Below are 24,723 nucleotides of genomic sequence, written 5' to 3'. Positions count from 1 at the left end.
AAGAATAAAGTGAGTTAGGTTGACCCCTGGTGAACTAGTGAAATACCCCAGATTAAATATCTTTATTGCTCTTATCTGTGTTGTCAGATACCATCTCTGTCTGTCCTTTTGCTGCAGCCTAAATCTATAAACCTTTAACTTCAACATCAAAAGCTGATCAAAACAAGAAGAGTTCAACAGGTCCTGGTCATGAGCACGAGTCCAGGGCTGATTTCCTCTTAAGCATGCCTTATATCTATCTACCTTGAAGTGATGCTAATAGAATCATTCCACTTGGTTGACCTACCAAGTCTTCCTCTGACTTTTACTGTGGCCTCCATGTTCTTATTCTACTCCCCAGAGAACACATCTCCTCTGATTGTATAAATTTGTGTGCAGGTGGCCCACTGGCCATCCTTGTCCCAACAGAGCCCATCTTTCTACATTCCTCAGCAAATGTCTTTCTTAGTCTCTACAACTTGGGGCTCACACCAAGCATCTTTTGTGAGAGCATGCTTGGAGTCTATTTCTATGCATTTCCTTCTTTAATCTTCATTACACTACTTCTTATTTCTATCCATTTCTCTTCTTCTAAAGAAGAGAAAACAAAGTTAATACATCATCTTTATTCCTCATCACATGTACATCTATAGCAAGAGCATGGGGAGGGATGGCACAATTTGATTCGTGGCTAGAGGGTGCATTCCACCATGGCAGGGAAGGCACGGTAGTAGCAAGAATAGCTCAGGGCTGTGAGTTGAACGTGAATCCCCTTGCTGATATCTCAATGGACCAGGATGTATAGAAACTAATGAAAAGGAGATAAGCTATAAAGTTCAATAACTTCATCCCATTAACCCACCTTTGCTAACTTCTTCCCAACATCCCAAAAGACCCACAGACTCCAGGAAGAAAGGAAGAAAGAAAGAAAGAAAGAAAGAAAGAAAGAAAGAAAGAAAGAAAGAAAATTCAAACAACAAAAACTAACCAACAAATACCTGATGTTGTGGGGGACATTTTATGTCCAAACCACAATATCAACCCTTGACTATCACAGGCTTTTTACCGTCTCAAAATGAAAAACTACATTCAGTCCAACTATCCCCCACAGTCTTGACAGTCTCAATTCTATCTGAAAGTCCACCCAAAGCATCTTCTAAGGTATAGGCAATATCTTATGTGTAAGTGCCTGTGAAATCTTGAGCAATTTATATAATTCCAACAGACAAAAGCACAGGGTAAGCATTTCTACTACAGAGAGGAAGAATGGAGGCATGGCAAGGATAGACAAATCGAAGCCAGAGTGAAACACCAACTGAGCAAATAACAACTGTATGGTACATATCCAGTATCTGAGCTCACTCATGGTGTCATCGTCTGTGCTATAAAAGGCTTGGGGAATTTTAAGGGTTCGATCTGTTGCCTGTGATGCATGTTCTCTCTTTGCAGTTGGCTTTGCTTAGTAAGAAACCTGTAGCATTTTTGGTCAAATGTCCTTAGTTTCTGGCATCTATAATATCCTGGGCCTCCAGTGAAATTTAGTCTTTAGCTCCACACTTTGGTGCAGGGAATTCAACATTCCAACACACCTGTGGCTTCAGTGGCTTTCTTCAGCCTTGGTGCAAGCTTCCACGACCTCTTCACTCTTGTATGCCTGCAAGTGTAGCAACGCATGGACGGTGCCCAGCTTTGCTGCCAGTTCCACATGCAGCCTGTCCCCTCCTTCAAGGGCATCTGTATTCACCTCTGTGTGCCTTCAAGACTGAAGTGGAGAAAGCACTTTCCTGGGAACTCTTTTTTTTTTTTTTTTTTTTGAAACAATATAGCCCAAAGACTTTGTGCTATTAGCAACTCTGCTTTCAAATGAATTTGTCTTGTTACACCCTGGAGGTCTCCATGAATGGGGCCTTGCCTAAGGCTTTCCTATGTTCCACAACACTAAGTCAATGATTAGATCATTTTTGCTGAATTTATCTTCACTCAGATTTCAGGGCATGAGCAGGAAGTAACACAGTGGCCTCTAGTCCAATTTCCAATCAAATCCTTCTTCCCTTCAAATGCTTGGGCCTTTGCTGAATTTCCATAGGAATTCTGGTCTTCCATGCTCTCACCAGAATGGCTCAGTAAGCTCTGTTTATGGCATTCTAGGACTTCTCTAGCCCTCAATCTTAACACATCCTCATTCCTCTTAGAAACTAATTCAGAAACCCTATAACCAACAAGGTAAGTTGTAATATGTGGACAAACTCATTTCTTGGAAACAGTACTCTGGTTTTGATTCTTTCCTTGTTGCTGACAAGAAGAATTTACAGGGTGAAAGAATTATTTAGGCTCATAGTTTATGAGTACCATCATCATGGTGGGGAAGCCTTGGTCACAGGAATGGTTTGCAGATAAGAAGGAGTCCACCTGTCTGCTCACATCTAAATGGAGCAGAAAGCAGAGAGAACTGGAAAGGAGACAGATTATAAACTCCAAGAGACCCTCTTCCATATAAGTCTTATCCTCCAATGGGTCAGCATCCTGTCAAATCGGCATCACTGGGTAAGGCCAGGTATTCAAACAGGTGAACCAAGCAGACAGACACAGATAGAATGATTACTCTGGTTGGAATCATAATATCCTGCCTAAAAGCATGTTGAAAGTGTTACAATATGTACAATGGTAAAACTTTGTTGGAAACCAGTTCAGCAGTATGAAGAAGCAGGGCTTTTAGGAGGTATTAACAATTCTGACATGAGTTCTTTGCTTTCATGGATGAGATTGTTGTCCTTATAAAAGGCACTGAAGGAAAGTATGCTTGTCTCTTTTGTCTTTCTTTTTGTGAGGACAAGCACGAGGGTATCAATTTAATGTCAAAGATACCTCACAATATCCTTAATATACCAGGATTCATCCCTTGAACATTGTAGTCTCTGGAACTTTAAACAATTAATTTATTTTTTTACTGATTATTATTCCCAATATATTATTACTATATTAATAGCAGCAGACTAAGACAGTAGCTATTCTTGTTTTTACACTGGGTAACCAAGATTTGAAACTAAGTCTTCTAGGCCCAAATGAATGCTTTTCATATTTATAACATTGAAAAAGAGCCATTCACTTTTGCCTAAATACTCTTGTAAAACAGAGTTGTTCCTTTTCCATTGGAAGATATAGAAAATTTTATATAAACAAAAACTTCTGTGTTTTGCTCAGGTGAATTTTATACTCAGCTGCAAAAATGCCAAGTCAAAAGAAACCCGTGAATCAGGCAGGGGAAAAAAAAAAACCTCACCCAGAATCTGCACCATGAGATTGGAAGCACAGTTAAATATTAAGGAAGAACTTGCTGAAGCTTGATAATAAATGAAAGAGTTAATTGACCTATGAAAAACTTACAATGCACAAGGAAATAATAAATCTATAAAAAGTTTCTCTCCGCTTATCTTCCACCCAACACAGTTCCCTCAGCAAGACGTGTCATCCCAACACAGGCCACATGCAAAGGCATTCCAATTAGTAACAGACCCTAGGCATCTCAACGTGGAAGACAGTACTCAAATGGTTTGTGATTATATAATATGTCATAGTTTGCTGCGAAAAGAAAAAAAAGAGAGAAAATGAAGAAATCTGCTTTTGAGCTCTGGCTTAATTAATTATCCTACCAGACTAATCAGGCCGGAGATATGATGCCACCGCTTTCTCTAACCTTTGATCTATTTCCTACCAGGGTTTGTTTCATTTTCTCAAAACCACAAAAAGAATAAAACAAGGTGATCAAGGCTGAAGTCATCCCCTTTTCAGCTTCTACTAACTTGACACATTTTTTTATCCTTCAGCCAAATCATGTAAGAATTCTGTTTAATAAATAACAGGTTACTACTGCTAATTGCCATGGAATTGCACAGCAAAAAGAGCTTTTTTTTAATTTAGGCTATGTAGAATTGCTTTCCTTAAATTTATTTCAAAAGCTATGTGCACTGATTACGATCAGCATTCTGGTTTCTGTTCACATTTGAAGACCTCTAGCTCAACAGACTTGGAGTCCCAGGATTGGCACAGCATATGAGACATTACTCATGCTGCCCAGATTGCCTGAGGACTTGGAAAGATTACTGTGGGTAAAGTGCTGATTCAACAAGCATGAAGACCTGAGTGCTGATTCTCTGTACCCACGTGAAATCCAAACGGATTGGAGACAGGTAGGACCTAGGTTCTTGCAGACCACCCAGCCTAGCTGAATTGGCAAGTTCTACTTTCAGAAAGAGACCTTGTCTCAAAACAGAACAAAACGAACACATGGAGAGCTGTAGAGGAAGATACCCGGATCCAAGTTCTGACACTCACATGAGCATGTACACATGCAACTTCCCCACATACATGCAATGCACACTTGTACATACCATACAGAGCAACAACAACAAATATTACTAGAAATTCAATTCACATCTAAGTAGGTGGTGTGATAGATTATGAATAAAATGCTTTTAAGTTCTCAAGTTTGCACATAAACATTACAATCACTTAAACCTGCCCAGATGTTACCTAGAAAACTAGCAGCACATTTGCCATATCACTCTTGCCTTTAACTGAAAATGTGTTTCTCTACTCTCTATATTTTTATAAATGACATTACAGGCTTATCAGGAAAGAAACAGGTAATGATACTTGCTGGTTCTGTACTGGGTGGACATTTTGAGACATAAAAGGAGCAACTATTAGCTCCAGTTTAGATAAAGGAAGGGAGTGGACAATACCAGCCCCAGACTTCTCTTAGTCAAGAAAGTATGCTATTTTCCTTATTCTGCCATCAATGAGTTGTTTGCTTAGCTGTTATTGTGTCATGAACTGTTCTATTCCAAAATTTTAATGTATGAAACATTCATGTTTCTCAAGTTACAAGATAATTCATAACTTGTGTGGATCTAAGTGGTCAGGCTGAAGGAGCCTGGACACAACTGATTCTGTATTCTTTTACCAAATACAACATTTTCTGAATATTGCAGACTACTAAAAGTTCTTCCCAGACAAGAGAACAGAATAACCAATCAGAGAGAGAAATAGAATCAATCTCTCTCTCTCTCTCTCTCTCTCTCTCTCTCTCTCTCTCTCTCTCTCTGTCTCTGTGTGTGTGTGTGTGGGGGGGGTGTTACCATAGTCCTTTGCCAGATGCTGCACTAGTTAATTGTCTATGTTGTCATGCACACTCAGCTACTGGCTTGAAACTGGGTAATAAGGATGTGTATTCTGCATAGTTTAGACATAACAGCTTAGAAGTATGTCTGCTCTGGACTCTGTATTTCAGATTGGAATTGGAAAAGCATCATAAGTCACATCAAGAAGAATTTAGAAACCTCTCACAATCTCTGCACGGCACAGTGATCTGTGATAATAAATGTGAGTGTTGTTTTGCGTCCCTGAGTTTAATCAGACTGTGGCGTCTTTATTTTCCTGAAAGACGAACCAAAACCTGCCCTGTGTCCACATGGCTCACTGTTCTCCATCTTTGGAAACTTCTCTCTACATTTCTTAATTTCCACCCTTTACCTGCAATATGAAACTTCCTTCTTTCCCACTTTCTATGATAATTTAATCCCATAGGTCTCTCCTGAGCTCCCTCAATTAACCTTTGCATATTGGCACTTACATGTCCATCTTCAGTTACTCCTACTTTTAAATAACTTTTACCAAGTGTGCTCAGTTAATTTAGAAATAACCTCTTTCTGGTAATTCTAAATGTCATTTTCTGAGTGATCTTGACCCATTCCTTTACTGAGCTCCTTCCCTGCTGTGGCTTCCGTGAGGATGAGCCAGGTTAAAATGATTTCTGTTTTCCTCTTGAACAGCCTTTCTACTTCACATTTCTCCGGACTCTGTCCTTAGCTCTTTATTCATTATTTCTCTTTCTGGGCCTTTCAGTCACACAAATCTTGCCTCCACCTTTTGTATCCATGGGTGGTGCTATTCACAAAAGACCAACTTCTAAAATTTGGATTGTTTGCGCAATCATGGGGAGGACCCAAGTGTGTCTTGTCAGCTGTCCTTTTGTGGCAGCTATCCTACCACCAGCTCATCCTTACACATCCGGACCCTTCACTAACGGCTCAGTAGGTGATGAAGTGGAAAAGAGCAGAAAAGACATGCCAGTAGTTTTGTGTTTTCTTCTCATTTTTGTTTTAAATACAGTCTCAGAGTTGGCATCTGTCATTCTGAACCTGTGCGCTACTGGTCGTAACACACTGTGATTGTACTTACCTGGAACAGATGTTGCATGGTGGGGTGGAGATGTACCCAACAGGACTTGGAAGCTAATTCTGATGACATGACAGCAGTCTCTTCCTTTATTCCAACTCCAGTCACTAGCTGTGTCCTGCGAGTCCTTCCATTACAGATCCCATGGGATATACGGGTGTGGCTTTTTCATATTCCCTTCTAACCCAGCACTCCCAAGATGGACTTGACCTTTGAAGGATATGCTTTCTAAAATCCAGGTGTCATTGTATAGACAGCAAACATAACCTGAGCAGGCCACCCAGATGATCCGGCTCAGGGACTCAGCGCAAAGCCTGTTTCACAGTCTCCACGTCTACACGACGCACAGACCACACAAGGCCACCTGCTCCCCCTTTCTCACGGTGCACGCTTCACCATATTTGCTATTTTCCACAGCCCCTTCTCAAGCTTTGCCTTTACTTTTCTCCTGTCCAACATAATCTCCTCTCCTCACATAATCTCTGTGTCTGATTTCATTAATTCCTTTGCGTCGTGCTAAACATTAAGAGTGGGGACTAAGCCTTTCTTCTCTTTCATCTCTGATGCCCATTGCCATCTCTTTGTTTTCAATTCCATGGCTGTTTTTCTTAACATACACCACTCTTTATAACTCTGTGACTCTTGTTGCAGTATTTTTCTACCTGTGTACTTAATGTTGCCTCTCTCTCTCAATTTCATTATATAGTCTCTTGATACATTCATCTTTAAAACATCTGTGTGTCAACCTATAATGGATACTTGTTTCAAAACGCTGTAATTGCAAGGACTTTGAAAAGCAGGCTCTACTTTATCTTTGTGATTCTATTTCCCATAATTTACCAATACAAAGAAAGGGAAGATATATTTTCTTTCCACAAGTATGAAACATGTAGAGTCCAAAGCATTCATTCATTCAAGGGCTATATGAGGATGAGCTCCTTGTTGTCCCAAAACTGACTAATGTTAAAGAAAATGACTTTTCTGATTTTGAAGACGGAAGTACAAAAAATGTGTAGCAGAAAGAAAAAACTCAGGCTTGAAAAACTGAGAGTTGACACGATGCATTTAGAAGAAAACAGTATGGACACCTTCACAAACTCAAATTTAAGGTATAGATATGAAAGGCTAATGTTCTAGTCAATGAATCATTAGTGTTCCTAATACAATGAGACATCAAGTTCAGAAGAAAGTCAAGTTAAATGACTCTAGAGAAGTCAGAGAGGCCTGACCATGAGCAGCCTTGCATGGCATGTCCTACAGTGTTATTCCTGAACCTGAGGACAATGAAGACCAAAGACCATTTCAAGGAATAAATAATCTGACCTTGTTTAAGGCAAGAAAAGTAAAGGTAGTGGTGAAAAGGGTTTAGAACTGGCTAAGCTGTGTTACAAGAAGGGGACAAGTGTTGAGAGGAAATTAAGAAAAGCCTTCAGAGAATGGGTCTGCCCAGCCTGTACAAAGAACAGAGAGTGCCCAGCAAAGCAAGAGCTAGAAGAAACAAAAAAACATTGACAGGGCATCATTACCAGTCACACACACTCTCAGAGGTTGAAGAAGAACTCTGAGTGGCTTCATATGTATAGCATGCAGAATGTGACCAAACTTATAAATAAGTTTTTAACTCATAAACTTAGTAGATAATGAGACAAGATGCAAAGCTGGTGAAAATGAGGTGTATTTTGGACACATTGTGACTGGCAAAAATCATACACATGTGATTAATGCACAGGGAGAAGAAATAAATTAAACCAACAAAATGAAAAGAATACCCAGATCTGAAATGTGCTCACAAATGTTTAAATGAGTGATAACTATTTACTTATAAGTCATCCATGAGTTACAAGGGCATGGGATGGACTTCAATACTCACAAATCACATTAAAATTAAATGAAATATGAAATTCAAAGTATGAGTTACATTTAACACTTGAAACACCACTGGTATTTGTTCTTTAGACTTCCAGTTAATGATGAATGTAGAAGACACACATACACACACACAAAACCAATGAGATTCAAGAGCATGGAGACCACACAGAATATTCTGCAAGAGTTGTATCCTGGGAAGGAGGACTGGTTCAGTTCCGAAATTTATCAAATGAATGAAGCCTCCTCCATCAGCTGCTCATGAGAGTCACCCCCTTTCTTCTTAGAATCATGGCACAATCAGAACTCTGTCATGTTTCCATATCAACTTATTAAGTGAAACACTCATACAGCAGCTGTAACATGCCCTTGTAGTGATGAGCCCAGTGTATACACTTTGTTGCTAATGAACAACATTAATCAAAATGCTTCAAGAGATTCATAACTTCCATGTTCATCCCAATATTGCCTGATTCTTCAATAAAGGACTTATGCTTCCCTCATTCGTTCATACAACTGATGTTTGTTATTTAGGATATGTTAGAAAATACATGGAATTGAATAGAGAGAACACAAATCCTGTCCTCAGAAAACTTACATTTTAGTCAGAGAAACACTGGATCCAAAAGGCAAATAGTAGTTTGATACAGTGTTTGCATGGGAGATGCCCCTTAGGCATGATAGTTAAAACACACAGCCTAAAAATCTAGGAGACCTGTGTACATCCATCTTGACTACCATCAATTAACCTATATGAGCTTCAGTCTTCTTTGCTAGGAAGTGGGACTCATGGTACGGCAGAGTTCACAGTGTTGTTAAAAATACTGTTATGACAAATAAATAGGTTAGCATGCTTTTATTGTCTATATAATAATAACTAGTTCCTCATAGAGAGTTCCACATAGGCTCTTGTAAAGCAGATACATACTGAAAGTCAACATGAAGCAAGGAGAAGAGATGGTCCTAGAATTTTAAATCTGGTCGCCATAAAATTTCACTGGGAAGGTGACATTTGAGTGGAGAGTTAAAGGAAGTCTAATAACATATTACTATTTTGGTATCTTAAGAGAAAAACTTTTATAGATATAAAAAAATTTTATGTATACAAGTTGTACTGGTCAAACTCTATGGAGGGGAGGCCAAGAGAGCTGGGTTAGGACACAGTGAATGTAACAGCCACACTAGACAAAAGCAGATGAAAATACGAGATACACAGCAAAATGCTCTTGGGAATTGAGGGCCAGGAGCTTTGGACATTTTGACTGTCATTTACATGGATTCATCTGGCTTCTATGCCACAGACAATTTGAAATAGATCAGGACCACTTATGAAACAACTAAAAAATATTAGAACAAAGCCATCTAAGGCTTTGACCAAAAAAAGAAGCTTGTAAGAGAATAAAAACAAAAACAAGCAAAGAATGAGGAGTAGAGGAAAAGAAATTAGTACTGTTTGAAAGATGCTTGGACAGCAGTGCTTGTAGGTTTTGAGGTTAGATAAGATGATGTGAGAGTCAAGAAAAATAAACAGGTCAAGGGTTATTTAACAACATTAATCTGAGCCACTAGAGAAATAAAGGGACAATTAACTGACATGAGAATTATTACAGGAAGAGAAACTTGAGGAATGTGGCTTTGGATATATTAAGTGTGATATGCCAATTACACATTCAGGTTGTGATATGAAGTACACAGTTGAGTGTGCCTTTGAAAAGAATATTCCATCTGAACACTTGCCTTTGGGAATTTTCAGTGATAGAGAGCAGCTAGAACCCCAGGAAGGATAAAAATCAAGAAAAAAGTGTGCGTGCGTGCGTGCGTGCGTGTGTGTGTGTGTGTAGAGAGAGAGAGGGGGGGAGGGAAAGAGGAAGGGAGAGGGAGAGAGAGAGAGAGAGAGAGAGAGAGAGAGAGAGAGAGAGAGAGAATGGGAGTTTTGGGAGTTTTAGAAACTGGTGGGGTGGGTGGGTAGGTGATTATTTGCAGCTTGAACAAAGTCTACAGAAATTGAAAACAAACACTGATCAGTTGATTGGTGTTTCTTTTGTCTTTTGAGGCATGGCTTCATTAGCCCAGGCTAACTTCAAACTTGCCATGCAAGGGTGACCTTGAAATATTGTTCCTCTCATCTCCAAACCCTAGGTGTTTAGGATTATGAAGATGTGGCCAAACACCCAAGCATGGGGTGGATTTAGAGAGCTATGAGGAAAGAGAAGCTGGGCATTAGTTTGTATAGTGATGCTTCTGTTAACATCACTAAGGCTGGACATTCTGAAACAGGACAAGTGAGAAAGCAGCACACAAGCCGACTCCAATGCCTGTAAAACGTCTGGTGAACACAACTAGAAGATATTTAGAAATTCAGATCTGGGCTTTCTGAGATATGCTGGGGTTGGAGATATTAACGTAGAGTTCAGCAGGATGTGGGTGGAAATTAAAGTTGGAGCAGTGGGCACAATCCTCTGGGAGAGTGTCAAGTAAGAGTAAGGGCATTCTAGGAAAGAATCATGGGAAAGATCTACGCTTGGCAGGCTGCTCCGGCTGTGTCTAGAATACAGTCGGCTTGCCTTGCACTTGCCATCTATTTCCGCAAGCTTATTAACCAATAAAAACTGACAAGGCTTGGCTTCCAAACTTAAATCTTGGGAAAGTATTTGTGGTCGAGGTTTTTGCACTCCTAGCTCATGTGTCCTTCTTTTGATAATTTGTTTATGTTTTCCAGGAGTTCCATATCATTTTGGAGGCCTTTTTGCTTCAGTGTCTCTTCAGTAAGTGCTGGCTGAAATGTCCAATTTTATTTGAAGGTCCTGTGGTTTTTGATCCATTTTTCAGCTGTTTTGGCTTTTCCGTGAACATCAGCTCCCTTTCTCGGACTATAACTGGAGCATATGCTGTTTGAGGCAGGGCTCACTGTAAACAAGTGTGATCTCCATATCTTGGCGTACTTGGCACTTTTGCTGCTCTCTGTTTAAGGACCTAGATATTTGTGATTTCCTTATTTCCAATTCCCTACCTCATATGGCACATCATTGCCCCAACTACTTTTATTTTCACAGAGTTTAGAGCCTTGGATAAAGCACGAAAGGGTCATTCCCTTTGACTGTGTGATTTTGTCCATCAGTGGAGTTTGATTCCATAAATCAATTTCTCTCTTACAACCGAGATGAACGCTTATAGCCCAGTATCATTTGAGTTGGAATAGCTCTAGTTTTTCATGGGCTTATACTCCAGTGAGAAACCACCGTTCTTAATGGATTAGAAAATTAATTAAGCTGCATTATGCTTGAAAGTGGCCAGGGAAAATGGAAAATAGGGGTGTGCAGTCTGTGCCCCGATCAGACATTTAAACTCTCCCTGAGTACTTTCAACTCGGGCCGTCAGCGTTTAATGTACAGATAACTCATTTTAAAATTGAGAAAGTAACAGTGTTATAATTTTTATAATTTCCCCTTAGCAGAGCTTTATATATTACCTTTAAAGCTTTAAGTAAAATACATTCTAAGGATTTCTGCACCTCACCAACTTTATAGAAATGTCTTGGCCGGTGACTCCTTGATACTGAATATAATAACTACTGAATGAAGGCAGCAATAAAATCAATCTTACATGTGTGCACCTGTGCTGCAAAGGTTTTAGATCCTGTTTTTAAGAATCTTGAAAATATCCTTTAAATATGAAACTGGGTTCTGGGTTGTTGACAATCAGTGTAAACTATCTTTTGTGACTGAGTTAGCAGTGTCCACAATCCCTCATCCCCACCTGCTGATCACACCTACGTGAGACCACTCTACTTGTAACACAGCCCACCTGTGTCCGGTTAATTCCCATCACACAAGACAACAACCCGCAGACTTTTGTCCTTCACATTTTCACCTTTAAGAGTTCTAATCCGCAGAGCTATTGTTCTGTATTCCTTTTTAAAACAATTTATTTCTTTTTATTTTATATTTGTTGGTGTTTCACCTGTATGTATGTCTGTGTGAGGGTATCAGGTCCTCTGGAACTGGAGTTACAGTTGTGAGCTGGCATGTGGATACTGGGAATTAAACCCGAATCCTCTGGAAAAGCAGCCAGTGCTCTTAACTGATGATCCATCTATCCAGCACCTGAATTCTTTTTTTAAAAATTTATTATTTTACTTTTTAAATTATTTTATTGAAAATAGATTTTTTTTCATATATTGCATGCTGAACACAAGTTTTCCCTTTTTCCACTCCTCCCAGTTCCCCACCCCCCTCTCCTCTTCCCCATCCACCCCTGCTCCATCTTCTATCAGAAAAGAGGAGACTTCCAGGAAACAACCAAACATGGCAAAACAAGATACAATATGGCAAGGCAAAAGCCTTCACTCCAAGGCTGGACAAGGTAACCCCATAGGAGGAAAAGTCTGAAGAGCAGGTGAAAGAACAAACCACACACCCACTCCCACAGTTAGGAGACCCACAGAAACACCAAGCTACCAGCCACACACATACACAGAAGACCTGGAGCAGATACCTGCAGGCCTCAGGCTTGTCAATACAGTCTCTGTGAGCCTGTGTTAGCTCTGCTTAGCTAATCCAGTGGGCCATGTTCTCCTGGTGTCCTCCATCCCCTCTGACTTTAATCTTTCTGCACTCTCTTTGCCAGGATTCCCCAAGTTCTAAGGGGGAGGGACCCAATGGAGACTTCTGATTTAGACTTTCTCTCTAGTCATAATAGCTGGCTCCCATCTACTGCATTCTTCAGGGCTCTCTGATGATGGCTGGACAGGGCACCAATCTAGAGTATCATTAAGAATCATTTCATTCGTTTTTGTTTGTTGATTTGTTTGTTTTTATTTTTCCACTTCTCATTGGTTCTACTTTGGGTCTCTGGACTATCCAGTATTGATGTGGGAGTCCCCTCTGTATGCTGTGAATACCATTAGTTAATGAATAATGCTTGTTTGGCCAGTGGCTTAGCAGAATAGAACAAAGGGGGAATTCCAAGCAGAGATAAAGGAGACAGTAGGTGGAGTCAGAGAGAAGCCATGTAACCACTGCAGGAGACAGATGCCGGATGCTGGATGGAACCTTACCAGTAGGCAACAACCGCATGATGATGCACAAATTAATAAAAATAGTTTGATTTAAGATATAAGAGCTAGCTAGAAATATGCATAAGATAATAGGCCAAACAGTATTACAATTAAGATAGCTTCTTTGTATTTATTTCAGGTCTGGGCAGCCAGGAAATGAATAAGCAGAGGTCTCCAACTGTACAGTGTACAGTTCCTGGCCATCCAAACAGTGTCAGGCATGGGCTCCCTTTCATGGAGTGGGCCTCAAGTTATACTAAACATTGGTTGGCCACTTCCATAACATCAGAGCCACCACTGCCCCAGGGCATCTTTCAGGCAGGACAGATGGTGGGTCAAAGTCTTATGACTGGGTTGGTGTCCATGTTTCTCCTTTGAGGCCTCCAGAGTACTTTCCATACCAGAAAGACTAGAACATAGGAATGAAGACACCAGCTTAACCTTTCCACGTTCAATGATCTGTGTGTGTGTGTGTGTGTGTGTGTGTGTGTGTGTGTGTGTGTGTTATCCTCAGGAATGGATCCCTGTTGTCAGTTTGCAGAGAATCAACCTGGGTTGTTTGAGGATCTTTATGGGGATTACTCAACAACTAAACTGAATGCAACCCCATCTCTCCACCAAGAGCCTTGCCGTGCTACAAGATGTGGCCAGTTCAGATTCTGTATCCCCCCCATTAATAAGTGTTCTCACTAAGATCACTGTCATGGATTCCAGGAATTTTCCACACTGCCGCCAAGAACCTCAACATAAAACCAAATATACTGAATCTGATAGAATAAAGAGTGGAGAATAGCCTGGAGCTCATCAGCACAGGAAAAGATTTTCTGAACAGAAAACCAATATTCCAGGTACTAATATCAACAAATAATAAATGGGATGTCTGGAAACTGAAAATTTCTGTAAGACAAAGGACATCATCAACCAACCAAATGGGTATCCTACAGAATGGGGAAAGATTTTTACCATCTAATTGAAGACTAATATCTAAAAATAGATAAAGAACTTAAGAAACTAGACAGCAAAAGTCAAGTAATCCAATTTGAAAATGGGGTACAGATTAAAACAGAATACTGAACCAAAAAATCTCAAATGAGGAAAACTTAAAGAAATGTTCAAAATCCTTAGTCATCAAAGAAATAGAGATCCTTCTACATACTTTGACCTTTGATGATTTACTTAACTGTCTTTATGAGAATTCTTTGTCTTTTGATCAGTACCACCTAGTAACTGTTCTTCAATGTTTTGAAATAATTCCATCTAGCCAGTAGAAAAAATTTGCATTGAGACAGTCTATTTTATCTCATTCATTATGGAGTCTGCACAGCCATGTCTAACAGACATGGGCTTCCACATGTAGAGCTGATTTCTGTCCTTACACCTACAGGGTTTAGGAATCCATGGCCAAGGTGATTAATGATGACCTCGGGGGTCTAAGATTCAATACTTTTACACAGTCTTCAGGATCAGGGATTTCAACGTTGTAAGACCTGAAAATCCTGCCTGCTGAAACCCTACCTTCCTTTCCAGAAAATCCTGTTTCTATACTCACACCACATGACAACATTCCCTCCCGGTACCAGAAGCCATACACCCTTCAGATCTGGAGTTGAATGTCACACAGCTCCACCTACGTCTCCCCCCGTCCCTGTGGTTGCCTGATGAATATTGATGGCACACATATTTCTCTTAGTCGTTTATAAGAGCTCAAGTAACAAATGAATTTTTCTACCCCTGCTGCTCTCTAAACTTTAGGAAGTATCAAGTGAACCATTAGCCATTTCATGATATTCAACTTGGGAGACCATGCTGGGAACAGTTGCAATTTAATGCCTTTTAAAATATACAGCTGTGTGCTGTGTCATATCCCATCCTATTACATTTTTCTGCCATATTTTCATTTTATTGTGCTATTAATTATTTATTATCATCATTTTACTATCAAATAATATTAATTATATTATTTTCATTTGCTTCTCATTTCTTTTTTTATAAATGTTATATAATATTAACAAAATCTTGGACTATGTCTTGAGAGGCCAGCAGAGTCTCTGAATTGCCTCTGCCAGCTTGTCATTATAGAACCCTTCCTGGGGTCTATTTGGGCATCTCTTACACATGTAAAAGTGAACAATGAGTTACTTGGCAATTGCCTTTTCTTCTCTTTATTCTGTAAATTTTGCACAATATATAAAACTAGAGAACAAATAATGATGTTCTCAATATGAATCAGTTTTTTGGGCAATATTAACAGGCCATTATGCCTAGCAAAAATATAAGTATTGTAGGATTTTTAATGACTCTGTATTAATTTCTTTTCTGTCATGGTAATAAAACACCACGACCAAGGCAATTTACTAAAGAAGGCATTGCTTAATTGGGCATATGGTTCCAATAGAGTAGAGTCCATGAATTCAGCAAAGACATCATGTGGTAGGAACAGGTGAGAGATCACATCTCAAACTGCAAGTCGAAAAGAGAGGAACCACCAGGAATGGTTAGTCTCCAAGCCCACCTCCAATGACACACCTCCTCGTCAGGGCCACACCTCCTAATTCTTCCCAAGCAGTATCAGTAACTGGTGAACAAACATTTACACATATGAGACTATGGGGATCACTCTCACTCAAACCACTACAGCCTCTGAATTATTGCTTATTAGCATCCAAATAAGGTCGACTCACACAATATTTTAGTTAGTAATGACATTACCAGTCTGTCTGAAGTGAGTTCTGAAACTAAAAACTAAGGAAAAATAACTTTGCTAACAGAACAAACTTCATGGATTCTGAGTGGAAAGGAGAAGAATTTGGGGACTCGGATCTTTCTGACTTTAAGTTGAAATTAACAGCCCCACAGAGGACTTCGTTAACAACACTTCTTTCATTTTCCTATTTCTGTCTTTAAATTATCCTAAATGCTTATGTTTACTGTGGGGAAAATCAAGTAAATCTCAACTATAAGTCATGTTCCTAAGGATGATACTGTGTAAAGCCCTACAGCCTGAAACAACAGTCTCTCGCTTAACAGTCATTGAACAAGCCAACAAATAGGAGGTAGATACATGGATTGCAGCAATCATCGTGAGGGTTCGTCTTGAGTGTCACCTTGACTGGATTTGAAATTAACTGGGAGACGCCTGTGGTCAGGACTTTGAGGGCATTTCCATAGGGGTTTAACTGAGCAGGGAAAACTTACCTATGCTGTTATCAGAAAAATGTATATAGCCATTTGAAACATCTAGCATAGTATTCTGATGAGATTACTTCTATGCAAGAGTGCCAGTTCTTCTTGCATCTGATTGTTAAATTATGCCTTAGTATGTAACTATCCAAATGACTATGTATGCATCAAAGTAATCTTTTCTAGTCTCTCTAGAAAAATAGTAAATATGATGAAATCTATTTTTGCTTTCACTTAGCACATGCCAGATATCTTTCTATTTCAATATGTAGTGCCCTTTTGGCTACAAATAGAGAACTACCAATACTAATTAGCAAACAAAAACACACATCTAATGGGGTTCCTAAAGGATATGCCTTAGTGTAACACAGCCCTTTGAATTTTAACAGAGCAACCAAAGATAAAAGAACAGTATGTCAGCCTTGTAATTGATCATTTTGTCCCCTACCTTTCCTTACACAAAAGCCACGCTTGTAAAGTATTTGCTAAAGGCCATTTGATTTCCCTTAGATGTGAAAAACAGATCTAATTAAAAAGCACACTTAATTTATAATCAGCTTCTTTTCTTAGCATGCTTTGTGTGTTTTTGAGAATATTTTTACTAAGATGTGGGTTTCAAATCTTTGAAATTTCATGTCATAAAAAGCCTTAAGATGGTAGTAGTTCCATTTAAAATATTCTAACCTATCCTTTCGTCTAATGTTAGGTTGCTGGTGTGTGTGTATTCAGTATATTCATGTATATGCATATAGCCATAAAGATAGACACAAAGAGTGTGGAACCTCACTGAACTCCTATCCCCAGTGGCTTATACATGCAAGCATCTCAGTTATAAAATTCACTGAAAATCAGTCACCATCTTCTAAGCAAGATATCTTGAAAGAAAACCCAAATTCCACAATACTACTATACTGTCCTGGTTCCAGATTTTATACTCAAAACTCTTTAGTTACAAACAAAATCATGGCACCTCACATCTGTAATCCTACTACTTCTGAGGATGAGAAAGGAATATTGGCCTGAATTAGAGGCCAAACTCAAAAAAGAAAAAAAATGATTTATTCACAGAATAAAACCGAGTCTTTCAGAAAAGCAGTATATAAACCAAAAGTGACTAATAATCAGAATAATTGATACTGGAAAAATGTTTAGATGTTGTTTCATTTTTATTTTCTGTTTGAAACTTTTAAGATGTAAGATGATTGGTAATGCTAACACACAGCAATTAGATGGAGCGGGACATAAACCAAGTAAAAAGGTGTATATACAAAGTATGCCTATGATGCCAGCAAGACGGAGGACACACATCTAGCCTGAGGATCAGAAGATCTTTAAAGGGCATCTTGTCATAAGAATCATGGATTGGTAACAGTTGGAAGTCACCAACAGGTTCAGTGGGGTATAGCAAATCTAAATGAGGAAGCAGAAAGATGTGGAAGGAACCAGGTAACTTAAAACAGCTAATGGTACGCCTATGAGATAGAATGAAGAAACACATTTCACATGATCAGCATTTTCCCTCCTCATCGACAAGCTTTCTAGGAGTCTGAAAGAATGAGACCACAAATAAAGGCTCTTACTAAGTAGGAGAGGGCAAATAGATCTGAAGGATACAAGATACTGAGCACAGAAGAAAAAGGATAGGGCAGTCCACTATAGTATCAAGAAAGGAAGACAAGGACATACACCAAGTTCAAGGGAAAGAAGTCAGTTATCAACTAAGCAGGCAAAATAAATACATGGCACATCACCCTATTGTCAGCAGTCAGGAAGGACAGAGCCGCAGCTCTACACAGTCGGAGGACATCCTCAGTCTTTCAGGGACTGTGACTGAGGCAAACTCAGGATTTGTGCTTTGATGCAGAAAATCATTTCAAGAGTAGCCAACAGGAAGTGGAAGAGAACTTTGCTAATTATTTCCCAATAAAACTTTAAGCGCAGGGGTTAATATCAAGTCCCTGAGAAAGACACAACGAAAAGTGGGTGTGAGCTTCTGCAAGGAAAAATCACGGTTTATCAAACCACATGCTTAGTGCAGATTTTGAACAAGAGAATTAAGGAAAAAGAAGATGCTAGGAAAAACACACTCAAGTGTCGTACAGGTGCCTCAAAGGAGAGCTGCAACCTAGTGTCTGAGCCATATATGCTATTTTGGTTACTCTCGTGTTAAATATCAAAAGACTACTAAGAAATACTTTTCTTTCCTTTCTTTTTTTTTAAATAAATAAGATTCTAGGGTAGGTCTGCAGATGCCATGCATGGACTTATAATCTGATAAACTAAAATCAGGACCCACCTGTTTTTTGTTGACATTACTGGATCACGTAGATCTTCGGCAGAAGAGGGAGAGTAAGGTCTTTTGCAGTTGTTAATTGTGCTGGAAATTCTTGCTTTTCAGTCTTCCACCAGGCTCTGGAGTAAGGGACTCCTTCACTTTCTAATGCCTTCATAATGCTTTTCTACCTCTCTATCCTGCTTCAGTGCTCTCTAAGGACATAAGCAGGAACAGGGTCATAGAAGAAATTCTGAACCAATAAATAGCAAGACAGGGAGTTAATCACAATAGAGGGCTGTTTGCCAAACACTGGACTGAGAAGATTTTTGATAATAGATGTCTTCGCTTCTCGTAACCTACCAGTGAAGAAGTCACAATTATGGCAATTTTAAACGTATGAAATCTATAATACATACGGGAACCTTCTCCTTGCTGTGTTGTAAGCACACCCATGTATTATCTTCAAATCTCTGTCAAACAGCTCAGCCAACAAACAGCTCCCTCAGTGCATCATCACGCTGGCTTGAGGTTTTCTGTCCTGGGAAGACACTGTGGAAATCTGTGAGCCCTTCCAGAAATTTCTGCAGTTCTTCGTCTCACCAGAGTCCCTGGAGATGATGAATCTACAGCTTCAAATGCTTCATATGCCTACACACCATGTGCTAGTTCCACGTGGAACTGGCTGAGGAGGTAATTCAGGCATCGAGCTTAACAACACATGTGGAATTGGTTAGGCAATTTTACTTGGACCAAGAAGCTAACCTACTTTTCTTCTAACTTAAAATGGTCATTGGGATCCCACTCTTTTCTTTTCTTTTCTTTTTTTTTGATTTATTTAACTTTATTTTATGTGCATTGGTGTGAAGGTGTCAGATCTCGTGGAAATGCATTTTCAGACAGTTGTGAGCTGTCATGTGGGTGCTGGGAATTGAACCTGGGTCCTCTGGAGGAACAGTCAGTGCTCTTAATCGCTGAGCCATCTCTCCAGCCCCCCCCCACAACTCTTTTTCAAAGCTGTTTCAAGCCAGTTTACTTCCTCTCCATTGTCCTATCAGTTGGTTTTATCCAATCTTGACCTACAAAACTGATTTTTTACTCTATTGCTGCAGCTTCCAAGCTTTTCTCTAAGCTCCATCAGACATGACCTCAGCATCCCCCCAGGGTTTCTCGATGACAGCAGCTAGCATTTACAGCAAGGGTCATGGCCTGAGCTAAGGATCAAGACCTGGTTTGTCTCATGGAATCTTTCCAACGGATCTATGAGGTAGGTACTATGATTAGCCTCATTTCATATCTAAGTAACAGGAGCTTGAGTGTTTTCTAACATTGGAACAACAGGAAATATCAAAGATAAGCTTAGGGCCAGAGGATTTAGTGTGCTTAACCACTGCCTTCTGTTGCTTCTCACTGCTTTAAATAAAGATCTACTCTAGCCTCCTCTACTCAAATTCTTCAAAGCATCTCTCAGAGCCTCCATTGCGTTTCTCAGACAGGATTCATGTTCTTCCTTCTTTATTTTATCCTCTCTTCTCTGCTTGTCTGATTATAAACACTGGGTTTCAGGAAGTGATGCTCCAACATATGACGCATTGGTTTGCTCAGTGCTATTCCGGGAAGAATGTTTTGAGGGTTTCAGAAGGTCTCTCAGTGACCTTCTGCCCTCCTATCTCCTGACTGTCATTCTCCTTTCACAGTGAGTCCTAGAAACCAGGTCTGAAGGAGGCAGGCTGAATAGCGCAGGGGAATAGGCACGCTGGGTAAAAGCTGATGCAACCACAGAGCTATATTATAGCAGAACATTACATGACAGCTGCCAGTGAAAAACAAGCCTTTCCAGGACCCACAGGGATCAACATGGCAGATCAAGATGACCTCTAAGTTCATTACAATGGCTGCTATGTATCGCTGCCCTTGCAGAATTGGCTGTTTCCATCATGTTTCTGGTGTCAGGACACATCCAAAGGCTCATCTAAGAACAGAATATGCGAGTAAACTCTACTCCCCAGGAAAACCTCTAGGCTTTTTTTCCAGTCTTAACTCATGAATAATTCTCCCCTTCTTTAAGCTGTATCCTAAAATGTGCTATTCACAATGACAGAGGACTCACTCCAAGACCCGCTACATTCACCCTTCAAGTGCACATTTTTGTTGTGCAATAAATGCACTCTCCCCTTTTATTCACGTGTGAATCCTTTCTCTGACAGTAAACAGAACCAGAGGTTGGGGCTCAGTTTCTTCCCAAGATCTTGCCAGCCCCCACATCTGGCAGCAATAGAAACCAGAGATGTGGATCTTACTTTCTCTTGCCGTTCTCTATAAGCGCTGGAGACAAAGAAATCTCTCTGGTATTCTTCTGAATTGAATATGGCGCACTCCCTCTTGAATGTTCTTTCTTGGAAGTAAGTAGTAGTGAGTTGAGAGTCCAAGTATCGAGAAACACTGGCCTTGATGCCTCCGCCACTTTAGTCTGCTGCCTGCCAGGCCAGCCACTCTATCTATTCAATCACATTTACTACATCAAATCTTATTCACCCAAACACATTATCTGCCATCAAATATTAGCGTTCATCCAAACATGCTTGTTTTCATCCAAACATGGTTGCTACCTCCAGATCGCCTCCTCCATGCAATCACATTCATTACCATCAGATCTCACTATTGATCTAAACGTAATTACAACTATTTGATCTCACCATTCACCCACTCATTCTCACTACAGTCAGACCTCACCATTCATTCAACCATATTCACTACCATCAGACCTCACCAATCATCCAAGCGTATTCCCTACCATCAGATCACATGATTCATTAAATAGTTCCCCCCAGCTGTTGTTCTTCATAAAATAAACAAGCAAAAAACTGTGTTTCCTGAGTTTGAGGTCATCATGTCTAATGTTTTCCTTGTCATGCAAAACAATGGTGAGACAAATTAGTGATGATTTTCTCTTGTTAACTCAACTGTTGTTAGAGGACTGTTGCTATGGACCTTAACATGGAGGAGAAAGGGATACTCTCACTTATAAAAATATGACTTTCTTCTCTACCTAGTGAAGTGTTTTGATGTTCATTGTCTCCAAATTCTTAATAATTTCCCCAGAAATGCCAGCTAGATAGGTGGCTTATCAGTCTCAGGTTTGTCAAAACAATAAAATTACAAGATGTAACTGAATGCTACATGCAGCACATGGCTAGTAAGCGTGATGTAGGGCATGTTTTACCACTTCTAGTCTGGTAATCACCAATTAGGCAAATAATGGGTAATAAAATGTGCACAACCTGAGGACTCCATCCGTTATTGATCATGAAACTAAAATAAAAAACAGTTGAGTCCGAGAAGTACTAAGGAGACTGGTTTCAATATGGGAAAAAAAAAATCAAGCCATCTTCAGCAATAATTAAAGAATTCTGTGTGGAATCTGAGACCTGTAGGCAAAACTCATATTATTTGAGTTCTTTGTATAATAACGTTTTCACTATAATAATGTTTGAAATAGCAACTAACCAAACTCAGATGTGAGAATATGGCTCAAAAACAGAAGACAAAAGAAAAAGTGCAGTGCTCTTTTGGGAAGACACTAAAATGCCCCGTTTTATTTAACGGGTGTCTATTCTATGTATTTTCTTCATATCCCTCACAATACATCCAGAAGGAGCTCCCCCCCCCCCGGACACTCATTACAATGATTATTTATGGTTCTTCAAAGTTATATTTTTGTCTTTTTCAGCTCTTATCTCAAACTTGGCACTAAATAAGTGATTTCTGATCATTTCTTTATCCTGTGTTAATTGGGGTAGGTACTCCCGGGATAATGGGATAGCGAGGGTGACTATAAAGTTGGTGACATCAGTTTTGCAGCCATCCTGACATTGATGTAAAATGCATCCTGAGCTGATGAAAGGTAGTGAGTGTATTCAGTCCCTGAGACTGTGGATCTCAACTAAACAGAATGTTCCCGGGGAACTACAGTGCCCCATAAACTTCCTCAGCTTGGAAGTAATACTCATGAGAAAGAGGTATGCTGGGTAGCAGCAGCAGTCCGAGCTGGATGACAAGGAAGGCACAGGACAAGTAGGAATGAAGAAAGGAAGTGAATTCTGCTAGATGAGTATCCCAAAACATCATTCAGCAATAATTTCACCTCTTTTCATTATTTTCTTTAAATGCTTGATTTTTTTAATGTTTGAGTTTTTCCTGGAAGTTAGCTTTGTCCTTATTCAAAACATTTCCATCTTGCTAACTTATAATATGAGACATATTTAATGATACCATATGACTTAGCAAATATATCTATTAAGTGACTCTTAGCCTGGCATTTTATGAAATACCTTCTCCCTATAAAGTTACAAAACACAATCAATGTTTATCATGAAAGGGACATGTGTGCTACTCATAGACAGCTTGAGAAAGTAGCTCATTTAGTTCTAGCACATTCTGTGGATTCTAAAATATGGTGAGCATCTAAAATCCAGAAAAAAGGACAATGCCAAAGTTTTCAAGTGTGGGACTGAACAGATTGCTCTGTCTATAAGGTGCTTGCTTTACAAATGTGAGAATCTGTGTTCCATCCCTAATACCTACATTAAAAAGCTGGGTGTGATGTTGTGGGTTTGTAAACCTGGGACCGAAGAGTCAAGACAGGAAGACCTTTGGGGCTTACTGGCCAGACAGTGACTACTTGTAAGTTGTAGACCGATAGGTCACCCATCTCAAAAAAAAAAAAAAAAAAAAGAGTAGATGGTAGTCAAAGTATGATACCCAGTACTGCTTTCTGTCCTCTATACATCCTTAGGAAATATGTGCACCTAACCCCCAATGCACATGTGTATCTACATACTCACACACATGCGTGCGCGCACACACACACAGACACACACACACATAGTTTTAGATATTGTCTGTAATCTGAGCAACTCCAGAGACTGTGACCAAAGGCTCACGAGGGCAAGGACAGCCCAGATAACACATCCTATTCTGTCTGAAAAATTACTAAGAAAAACACGTCCTTTAGGCCAAGAGTGGTGGCTAATATAGGTAATCCCAACCCTTGGAAGGCTAAGGCATAAGAACTGACATGAGTTGGAGGTTAACTTGGGTTACAGAGTGAGACCTTAGCTCAAAACAACAAACAAGGAGATTTTTGCAGTTATTTGTGTAAAATAAATGGTTTTATCTGTTTTCATCTCCATAAAAATAAGGTATTTTGGCCAATTCTTGTGTTTGAATTACATAATGAGAATTCCACAGTAAAAAAACTAAGACAACTAGCTTAGTTCTCTATGATACATGGGCATTTCCATAAGCAGCAGCCTTCAGAGGTGGCTGTTGGAATTTGCTCTGACAATCCCACTCCTCCATCTTCAGAAAGGTTCTCTTGTTGTGGGCCTGATATTTGTCTCAGGACAGATTTTTCCAGTTACGCAGACCTCATATTAAAATGAAACTGGTGGGGGGAAATAACTCACTTGAGCTGCCTTATTATCCAACAGATTTAAACCAGATCTCACATTGTGGAAGGGGATGAGAAGCAGTGGGCGAGTGGGCGAGAAAGAGAAAACATGTGCACCTTGGATTCTGACCGTAGCCAGAGCTTTGCCAATGCCATTTTATTTTTCAAATACTCTCACGGTCACTCTTAATTTTTTTGATTTCATTTCACCTGATGCGCGCGCACACACGCACACACACACACACACACACAATTTGCCAATACTTAACTCATCCCGGCTGCTTGTACTTGGAAAGTTATGTGGTTGAAGATTGCACTCATGGGTCAGCATGATATGTGCTCCAAGGCCACCTACTCAGCCCACAATGAATTTCATCCATCTCTAAATCACTCACAGGGTAATACTGTCAATTTTTAAATGTTTTTTTTACAAGTGTGTATTTTTTTTTAAATCTACATCATTTTCAACACTTCAATCTTTTATAAGTGTCTTTAAACTTGTGTGGTCAATTTCTTTATTGGAGAAGAAAAATCCAAATGTCTCTTTAACATTATCATTAAAGACCCAGCAGACTTGATTCCAATAATGGAATGGCATGTGTGTATGTCTCTCTCTCTCTCTCTCTCTCTCTCTCTCTCTCTCTCTCTCTCTCTCTCTGTGTGTGTGTGTGTGTGTGTGTG

The sequence above is a fragment of the Microtus ochrogaster genome, chromosome 21 (assembly GCF_000317375.1).
Source record: "Microtus ochrogaster isolate Prairie Vole_2 chromosome 21, MicOch1.0, whole genome shotgun sequence".
NCBI classification, from domain to species: Eukaryota; Metazoa; Chordata; class Mammalia; order Rodentia; family Cricetidae; genus Microtus; species Microtus ochrogaster.
This window is presented reverse-complemented; position numbering follows the sequence as displayed.